Consider the following 10,803-nt stretch of genomic DNA (forward strand, 5'->3'; position numbering starts at 1 on the left):
CGCTTGATGGTATTTGTGACTGCACTGGAAGAAACTTTCAAAGTTCTTGACATTTTTTTGATTGACTGACCTTCATGTTTTAAAGTAATGATGGCCTGTCATTTATCTTTGCTTATTTGAGTTTCTTGCCATAATATGGACTTGGTCTTTTACCAATTAGGGCAATCTTCTGTATACCACCCCAGCCTTGTTACAACAACTGATTAGCTCAAACGCATTAAGGAAAGAAATTCCACAAATCAACAAGGCATACCCGTTAACTTAAATGCATTCCAGGTGACTACCTCATGAAGTTGGTTGAGAGAATGACAAGAGTATGCAAAGGGTTACTACTTTGAAGAATCTCTTATTTAAAATATATTTGGATTTGTTTAACACTTTTTTGGTTACGACATGATTCTGTGTTATTTCATAGTTCTGATGTCTTCACTATTATTCCACAATGTAGAAAATTGTCACAAAATAAAGAAAAACCCTCGAAGGAGTAGCTGTGTCCTAACGTTTGACTGGTACTGTATATAAACCAGTCAGTGCTAATTTACATGCTTGTTTTTCCACAGTGAGTGATTTTATGACAAGTTCATTCTGAGTTTCCCCCAACTTTATTTTGATGTGCCTTTCTCTCTACAAGCCTGGTCTCCACAAATTTCTGCACTCGCTGGCAAGAACTGACAAAGTCAGATCAATTCAATTTGCGCATTCCATACACCTGTATTCTACACCACCATTTCTTTCGACACAACCAGTCAACGGTAGCCATTGGGTACTTAAGACAAACAAATATTGTGATAAGTACCTCTATTCTGTGAACCAGCTGCCACTTGCCATGATCTTGTTGCTTAAAGAACTCTAGGAATGGATAAGGTTTCCCAAACAAGTCTTGCAAAAGAGAGAGACAAATAGGAGCACTGGCAAATGAATAATGGGCGGGAGAGAATTTAGAAAACTGTTTATTACTCCATAATAAATGTAGAACATTTGTTGTACCTTCTTATCCAGGCCTTTAGCCTCCAACTCCAGCACTATGTCCCTGTTATCTCCTCAGCAGTAATCTTTAACACACAAAATATAGCACAATTTAGGGAATTCATATGATCATCTCAAGACACTGTTTGCATTAGCCTTATGGTTGTTATCACAACATTTACATAAGTGGGACCATTTTACATTTACACAGCCACTTAAATACTTACAGTAATGATGCCTTTGCCTGCAGGCTTACCTTTCTTCATTTGTTCTTGCTGGACACAATCTGAAAGGCAAATGGTTGTTCATTGGAGGCACACCACCATTCATAAAGAAATTCAAAAACAACATTGGGTTAAGTTCACAGGAGGTTGGTGGCACCTTAATGTGGGAGGACGGGCTCATGGTATTGTCTGGAGTGGAATGGTATGAAATACATCAAAAACATGGTTTCCATGTGTTTGATACCATTCCATTTGCTCCGATCCGGCCAATTTTATGAGCGGTCCTCCCCTCAGCAGCATCTACTGGTTAAGTTAATACGTGAGAAAATAAAAGTATCAACACAAGGACACAATGATATGAGAATAATTGGTTCACACTTTCTTATATCCTAACCTGTTCCAGTGTGCACTCAACCCCCCCCCCCCCCAGGAAGTCATCATCATCATCATTCAGATCAACAGACTTGTTGTCTATGTCAGACACCCAGCTTCAACTTCTGCACTCTCTCAAAGTGGTAGTCCAGGAGCAGCATCTTGGAGAACTCAGGGTCCTGGCAGTTCTTCACCCTCTCCGTGCGGTCCAACTGTATAGTGAGACAGAAAGCATCTGCATGAACAAACCATAGGCCATTTCATTATGCACATTAACAAATATTAGATGTTTCAAATAGTTAGTGCTTTCTCCCTACCTCGGTCCACTTGTCATTCCTGATGCTCTGCATCATCACGCAGAGGGGGGTCGGATTTGGATCCAACGTCTTTGTTGAGGAGATTGCTGCATGAAATGGAAAGCTCTACTTTTGACACACATTGAGTATCCACCTGAAAAACACAGGGGAAAAAAATGTATGACTGTATACTAAAGCCACAGTCTGCTCTGCAATTAAAAACAATAACAATGGGGCCCCTGCCACTTGTTTTGGTATAAAGCTGAGGGATAGGGCCAGGGAAAGGAAAATCCTCTCAAATTCATAGATAGTATGTGGACACCTGCTCGTCAAACATCTCATTCAAAAATCATGGGCATTAATACGGAGTTGGTCCCCCCCTTTGCTGCTATAACAGCCTCTATTATTCTGGGAAGGCTTTCCACTAGGTGGGAACATAGCTGCAGGGACTTGATTCCATTCAGCCACAAGAACGTTAGTGAGGTAGGGAACTGATGTTGGGCGATTAGGTCTGGCTCGCAGTCGGCATTCCAATTCATCCCAAAGGTGTTTGATGGGGTTGAGGTCAGGGCTCTTCGCAGACAAACAATTTATGGAAGGACCTCCCTATGTGCACAGATGCATTGTCATGCTGAAACAGGAAAGGGCCTTCCCTAAACTGTTGCCACAAAGTTGGAAGCACAGAATTGTCTAGAATGTCATTGTATGTTGTAGCATTAAGATGTATCTTCACTGGAAATAAGGGGCCTAGCCCGAACCATGAAAAATAGCCCCAGACGATTATTCATCCTCCACCAAACTTTACAGTTGGCACTATGTAGTCGTGCAGGTATCGTTCTCCTGGCATCCACCAAACCCAGATTCACCCATCGGACTGCCAGATGGTGAAGTGTGTTTCATCACTCCAGAGAACGCGTTTCCACTGTCATAGAACAGCGCACAATTAGCCCAACTTCATCTGGGTTTGGCCGGTGTGGGCCGTCATTGTAAATAAGAATTTGTTGATGAATTGAAATTACCATTAAAATAACTTCCCATATCCCCGGCTAAGCTTTAACGTACACTACTCAGTAAAATTGCAATTTTGCGAATAAACGGCTCACCCTGATAAGCACAGGGACAATTAAAACTGGACAGGTAGCCTACTAGTTCACATCTGTCAACTTGTCATTGAACCAGACACCTTGCATGCAACCTACCAAGTGCGTATTTTACAGTAAAGACTCGACTTGGAGGAGAGAGAGCTTTCTATGAAGGCAACAACCATTTTTCATCAAAAGCCCATTTTGAAGACACTGACAAGAATTCCATAGGCACATGAACGCCCATAAAATAACAATCACCGGATTTGCCTCTTCAAACTCAAATCAAGCATTGGTTTACTTTAGAAAAATAAGTAGGCAAATGTTACAAATATTACCTTGTCGCAGGAAACGGCAATATATCGGACGGGTGTCACTGTGAAACAGTTGTACTTGCCATGCAACTCAAGTGCACTCTGCAGTAACGCGATATAAATGTCGAGCTAAGATTTACTAAATTTGCTATCTGACAAAAAGGTGTGGCAGATGGTCAAGTGAGCGTGATAGCTCAACAATTGGATAAGCAGCCAGCATAAAAACGTTCCTATTGGACAAGAGGCAACGTGACTCACGCTGTGCCCCCAGTGCAGGAAGTGACTACACACACACACACACACACACACTTTGTTCAGGCTGCACTCAAATATTTTTTTCCACCTCTTGAGATAATACAAATGTAGCCTTTTACAATTAGCCGATACAGCAGATGTTCCGGTATACAATGTTAACGTATAAACTCCGCTCAATAAACAACCATAACCACCGTTGGAAACGTAGCTAACTAAACCAGATACAGATGTATGCGTAACTGCACAATATTTACTTTAGTGTTAGATCACTCATGCTTTCCGAATTTGCAAATCAATTCGGTCCTTATCAAAATCATTAATACAAATAACAGAGAACGTGAAACTACACATTTCTGCACTACTACTCGTCTTGATGTTAAAAACAATCTTAGCACATTTCAATAAAGGAAAATATTCATAATTACAAATAACAGTGTTATGTTATACCACACACAACGGGCAAACAATTCCATTTCTGTATATAGCAGGGCTGCATTTCCTATGTAGGCCTACTAACATTCCACACATTTTTTCTCTCAAATTCTACCTATCAATTTCTCCACACCTACAGTATACATTTGATAGCTATACAAACATTTCTGCACATATCCTTGGACAGGTGGTCTATTCAGCTCTCATGATACAAAACAACAGACAGTGCAGCAAGTTTAGCAGATAAATTATTTTACAAATAAGCATAGGAATTAAGTTAATGACACACAAGCAATGGTGTAGTGTTAGCCTTTCACTGCATTACTGAGGAGGTGAATGATTTTTCTCAATAATAATTACCTAGCCATTTACAACCCAACACATCCAACCTTCTAGTGTAGTAGGCCTATCAACTTCGCTCAATAAACAAACATTGTTGGAAACATTGCACAATGTATACTTGAACAAACATATAAAAACGCAACATGCAATAATTCGAAAGTTAGTTTACAGTAAAAGTCGGAAGATTAAATGTATTTGGCTAAGGTGTATGTAAACTCATTGTTAACAATTCCTGACATTTAATCCTAGTAAAAATACCCTGTCTAAGGTCAGATGGGATCATTACTTTATTATAAGAATGTGAAATGTCAGAATAGTAGAGTGATTCATTTCAGCTTTTATTTCTTTCATCACATTCCCAGTGGGTCAGAAGTTTTACATACTCAATTAGTATATGGAAGCATTGCCTTTAAATTGTTTAACTTGGGTCAAACGTGTTGAGTAGCCTTCCACAAGATTCCCACAAGAATTTGGGTGAATTTTGGCCCATTCCTCCTGACAGAGCTGGTGTAACTGAATCAGGTTTGAAGGCCTCATTGCTCACACACGCCTTTTCAGTTCTGCCCACAAATTTTCTATACGATTGAGGTCAGGGATTTGTAATGGCCACTCCCAATACCTTGACTTTGTTGTCCTTAAGCCATTTTGCCACAACTTTGGAAGTATGCTTGGGGTCATTGTCCATTTTGAAGACCCATCTACAACCAAGCTTTAAGTTCCTGAGATGTTGCTTCAATATATCCACATACTTTTCCTCCCTCATGATGCCATCTATTTTGTGAAATGCACCAGTCACTCCTACAGCAAAGCACCCCCACAACCTGATGCTGCCACCCCCGTGCTTCACAGTTGGGATGGTGATCTTCAGCTTGCAAGCCTCCCCCTTCTTCCTCCAAACATAACGATGGTCATTATGGCCAAACAGTTGTATTTTTGTTTCATCAGACCAGAGAACATTTCTCCAAAAAGTACAATTTTCGGCCCCATGTGCAGTTGCAAACCGTAGTCTGGCTTTTTATGGCGGTTTTGGAGCAGTGGCTTCTTCCTTGCTGAGCGGCATGGGACTATGTTATACTGTGGATAGAGATACTTTTGTACCTGTTTACACCATCATCTTCACAAGATCCTTTGCTGTTGTCCTGGGATTGATTTGCACTTTTCGCATCAAAGCATGTTCATCTCTAGGAGACAGAACGTGTCTCTTTCCAGAGCGGTATGACGGCTGCATGGTCCCATGGTGTTTATACTTGCGTACTATTGTTTGTACAGGTGAACGTGGTACCTTCAGGCATTTGGAAACTGCTCCCAAAGATGAACCAGACATCTGGAGGTCTACATTTATTTTTCCTGAGGTCTTGGCTGATTTCTTTTGATTTTCCCATGATGTCAAGCAAAGGGGCACTGAGTTTGAAGGTAGGCCTTGAAGTACATCCACAGGTACTCCTCCAATTGACTCAAATGATGTCAATTAGCCTAATCAGCAGCTTCTAAAGCCATGACATCATTTTCTGGAATTTTCCAAGCTGTTTAAAAGGTAGTCACAACTTAGTGGATGTAAACTTCTGACCCACTGAAATTGCAATACAGTGAATGATAAGTGAAATAATCTGAAAACAATTGTTGGAAAAATGACTTGTGTCATGCAAAAAGTAGATTTGCCAAAACTATAGTTTGTTTAAAAGAAAATTGTGGAGTGGTTTAAAAATGAGTTTTAATGACTCCAACATAAGTGTATGTAAACTTCCGACTTCAACTGTATATATCAATTGAAATAAATTCACAAGGCCCTAATTTTTTGATTTCACATGACTGGGAATAGACATGCATCCGTTGGTCACAGATATCTTTTTTAAAAATGGGCTTCACAACGGGCCCCAGGAGCTCATCACGTATTTTTGTGCATTAAAATTGTCTTCGATAAAATGCAAATTGAGTTTGTTGTCTATAGCTTATGCCTGCCAATATGCTTATGCCTGCCTCTGGCAACAGCTCTGGTTGACAATCCTGCAGTCAGCATGCCAATTTCACGTGCCCTCAAAACTTGAGACATCTGTGGCATTGTGTTGTGTGACAATACTGCATACTTTAAAGTGACCTTTTCTTGTCCCCAGCACAAGGTGCACCTCTGTAATGATCAAGCTGGGATTCTTTTTTTCAGTTCATGAAACGTGGGACCAACACTGTTCCATTTATTTCATTGCAGATTTGATTGAGACTTCTAATAGGGAACGACACAAATTAGGAAAATAATTTACTGAACAAAAATATTAGTAAAAGAAAAACCCCATTTGAAATCCAGTGTCAGTTGGAAGTGATGGAACCGTGGCTTATTCTGCAGAAGACTGTCCTAGTGTCCCATGTCAGATTCAATCAGGATTAAGGATTGTGTGGCCCTCTATTATATCAACAAATACCAGCTATATGGCAAATTTGATATACACCACATGACCAAAAGTATGTGGACACCTGTTCACCGAACTCCAAAATCATGGGCATTAACAAAAATGTATGCACTCACTACTATAAGTCACTCTGCATAAGAGTGTCTTCTAAATGACTAAAATGTAAATGTGAAATTATAACATGGAGATGGTCCCCCCTTTGTTGCTAAATCAGCCTCCACTCGTCTGAGAAGGCTTTCCACTCTGTCCACACCTTCCAAACTGGGCCTTGTCTCAGGAGAGTAAATTGGTGGTTGAAGATATCCCTCTCGTGGTGTGGGGGCTGTGCTTTGGCAAAGTGGGTGGGGTTATATCCTGCCTGTTTGGCCCTGTCTGGGGGTAGCCGATGGATGGGACCAGTGTCTCCTGACCCCTCCCGTCTCAGCCTCCAGTATTTATGCTGCAGAAGTTTGTGTCAGGGCGCTAGGATCAGTCTGTTATATCTGGAGCATTTCTCCTGTCTTATCCGGTGTCCTGTGTGAATTTAAGTATGCTCTCTCGGAGGACCTGAGCCCTAGGACCATGCCTCAGGACTACCTGGCACGATGACTCCTTGCTGTCCCCTGTCCACCTGGTCGTGCTGCTGCTCCAGTTTCAACTGTTCTGCCTGCGGGTATGGAACCCTGACCTGTTCACCAGATGTGCTACCTTGTCCCAGACCTGCCGTTTTCAACTCTCGAGACAGCAGGTGCGGTAGAGATCCTCTGAATGATCGGCTATGAAAAGCCAGCTGACTTTTACTCCCGAGGTGCTGACCTGTTGCACCCTCGACAACCACTGTGAATATTATTTGACCCTGCTTGTCATCTATGAACATTTGAACATCTTGGCCATGTTCTGTTATAATCTCCACCCGGCACAGCCAGAGGACTGGCCACCCTTCCACTCTAGATTTCTTCCTCGGTTCCGGCCTTTCTAGGGAGTTTTTCCTAGCCACTGTGCATCTACACCCGCATTGCTTGCGGTTTGGGGTTTTAAGCTGGGTTTCTGTACAGCACTGTGTGACATTAGCTGTTGTAAGAAGGGCTTTATAAATACATTTGATTGATTGTTAAAATATTGTTGCGGGGACTTGCTTCCATTCATCCATCCACAAGAGCATTACTGAGGTCAGGCACTGATGTTGGGCGATTAGGCCTGGCTCGCAGTCAGTGTTCCAATTCCTCCAAACAGTGTTAAATGGGGTTGAGGTCAGGGATATGTATGTGCAGATCAGTCAAGTTCTTTGACACCGATCAACAAACCATTTCTGCATGGACATCGCTTTGTGCATGGGGGCATTGTCATGCTGAAACAGGAAAGGGCCTTCCCCAAACTGTTGCCACAAGTTTGGAAGCACAGACACTTAACATTGCACATGATAATCTTTTGTCCTAACGTTGCTTCCTGAGGCAGTTTGGAACTCGGTAGTGAGTGTTGCAGCTGAGGATATTTACACGCTACGTGCTTCAGCACTTGGTGGTCCCGTTCTGTGAGCTTGTGTGGCCTACCACTTTGCGGCTGAGCCGTTGCTGCTCCTAGACGTTTCCACTTCACAATAACAGCTCTTACACAGTTGACTGGTGAAGCTCTAGCAGGGCAGAAATTTGACAAACTGACTTGTTGGAAAGGTGGAATCCTATGACAGTGCAATGTTGAAAGTCACAGAGCTCTTCACTAAGGCCATTCTACTGCCAATAATTGTCTATGTAGATTGCATGGTTGTGTGCTCGATTTTATACACCTGTCAGCAACGGGTGTGGGTGAAATAGCTGAATCCACTAATTTGAAGGGGTGTGCACATATTTTTGTATATATAGTGTAGCTTACTGCTTTAGGTAACAATCCGATTGACTGCTTAATTTCAAGAGTGTGAGAACTATATTCCTGCTTTTCCAGTCTTAAGTCAAACCACAATAAAGCAAGTCCAGCAAACCTAGATATTAGCATAATGGCTCAAATACTTCATTTATTACACACCATGTGTCACCTCACACAATTCATAAAAATAACTAGTACTTACCTTTGCATGTAAATCCAATAGTGAACCAAGTGGCTCTCATTGCCTTACACCCAGCAGCTTGGTACCCAAAAAGTAGGTGTAATGCATAATATTCAAAAAGTTAAATCCAGAAGCACACTCAGTGACTTCTGTTGTGACTTTGAAAGGAAGCAAACCAGAAAAACATGTATGAATACTGAATGACAGGTAAGTCCCAACTTGCTTTGCATCGCAATTCATCTGCTCTTTCCATCGGCTCTCTAACAGACACAAAGGCATCTTTCAGGCCAATTTAGTTCACACCATGCCCTAGGTTGTCATGTCTGTCCCCAACAACCCACCACTTCACCCCAGTGCTGAAAACTAGGCCCTTCTCAAGCCGTGGACTCGTTAGAACCCCCAGCATTTCACTTTTCTTTCAAACGTGATGAAGTAAACAACTTATTTGATGACCACCCTATATAATTACTCTGCCTGATTTATAGAGACTGAAAGTAAAACAAGGCTGTATAGATAATGACATTTAAACATATATAATTCATATTCAGATAACTTATATGAACTCATTCATTAACTTTCCATTAAACCGCATTATAAAAACAAGAAATGTAGGTTGAGCGGTAGGCTAGCTTGTAACAAGAAACAAAGACTCTTAGCCTTAAGGTAGGCATGTTTGCCACTAGCATCTATAGTGGAATTGAAAGTGAGCCTTGTGACAGTACACGATTTATTCCACTCTCAACACAAACAGAGACAATTTATGAACAGAATTATATTCAGTGCTCCACCTTGACAATTTTACTGCTGTAATGTAACATGTTTGGGACCATATCAACAGTGGCCTACTGAACAAAATACTTTAAAATAAAAAACATTTGAGTGAAGTGATTCCAAGTGATACTTTGACATTTTGACAATGAAGCCCTTTATCTACCTCCCCAGATTAACAAACTCATGGATGGATATAATTTGTGTCTCTCTACATCCAGTATGAAGGCGGTTAAAGGTAGTTTGTCGAGCAAATGCTAACTAACATTAGCACAATGACTGGAAGTCTATGGTAACTACTGGCATGCTAGCAGTTACCATTGACGTCGTCATTGCGGCAACATTAGTTAGCAATTGTGCTAACGCTAGTTAGCAACTAACTTCAAACGGCACGCTGAGACAAAAATAGTATCCACGGCTTCATCGGACTCTGTGGAACTAGACAGGGCTTAATGGCCAAGATCCCAAAGTATCCCTGTAAAGGCAAGGGTGTCGAAGTAAATTCCTGTAGAGCCATGTTCCTGATGTTTTTTTTTTATTCTTGTACAATTAAGACCTACACAACCAGGTGGGGGAGTACTTAACTAGTTCCTAACTAATCAATGACCTTAATTGATCAATCAAGTACAAGGGAGGAATGAAGACAAACAGAACTTGGCCCGAGGACTGGATTTTGACATGTGTTTTAAAGTAACTGTCCAGTGTTTCCAGATTTCTATGAAATTTGACCTATAATTAAATTACTATGAGCCAAATAGTTCCGTCCAAAAAAAAGTACTTGTAGGCCCAGTGCAGTCAAAATGTAGATTTTCCTGTGTTATATATTTCCACACTACGAGATTGGAATAATACTGTGGAAAAGAGAATGCCCTTTTAGTGTAAGAGCCGTTTGAAAATACCTCTTGAAATATCAGGCTTTTTTTGGTGGGATGGAGTTTTAGCCTGCCTGGTGACATTTCCAGGTGGTAAATTAGTTAACAGACCAATAAGGGAGTTCGAAAACTCTGCCAATAACAGATACTTTTCAGTTTTCCCCTCCACACTTCTAGCAAAATCCTTGCTTGAGAAATTGCGCTTGCTAAGAAGCTCTTTTTGACCATTTTAATTGAAAACAGTCACAGTAATTGTTATTCAGAAATTATTTGATACTGAGCTAAAAACAGCTACATTGGGCCTTGCTAAAATGCAGATTTTATGGGTTTGGATGGTCCACCACAAGGCCATTGTACTTGCATACGGAGCAGCAAAAGCAACTGCCCCTCCCTACCGTCAGGCCATGCTCAAACTCTACACCCCAACCAGAGCACTCCGTTCTGCCACCTCTGGTCTC

The 10,803-nt window shown here is 41.3% G+C and overlaps 1 protein-coding gene across 6 annotated transcripts in view; it reads right to left on the reverse strand.

Annotated features, from left to right (window-relative positions):
* rbm12 (RNA binding motif protein 12) overlaps positions 1-10,803 on the reverse strand; it is a 45,834-nt gene that overhangs the window by 20,244 nt on the left and 14,787 nt on the right. The window contains exons 3-7 of one of the 6 annotated variants that reach the window (XR_010456059.1): positions 1,880-2,012; positions 1,585-1,774; positions 1,223-1,252; positions 988-1,052; positions 797-879 (exon numbers count right to left, since the gene is read on the reverse strand). The gene's annotated coding sequence lies outside the window, so the exon portion shown is untranslated. Of the gene's footprint in view, positions 1-796; positions 880-987; positions 1,775-1,879; positions 2,013-3,278; positions 3,419-10,803 lie in introns of those variants that run through there. The other 5 variants (XR_010456055.1, XR_010456060.1, XR_010456058.1 and 2 more) reach the window with 5 other exon arrangements.

The sequence above is a fragment of the Oncorhynchus masou genome, chromosome 6 (genome assembly GCF_036934945.1).
Source record: "Oncorhynchus masou masou isolate Uvic2021 chromosome 6, UVic_Omas_1.1, whole genome shotgun sequence".
Classification (NCBI taxonomy): Eukaryota; Metazoa; Chordata; class Actinopteri; order Salmoniformes; family Salmonidae; genus Oncorhynchus; species Oncorhynchus masou.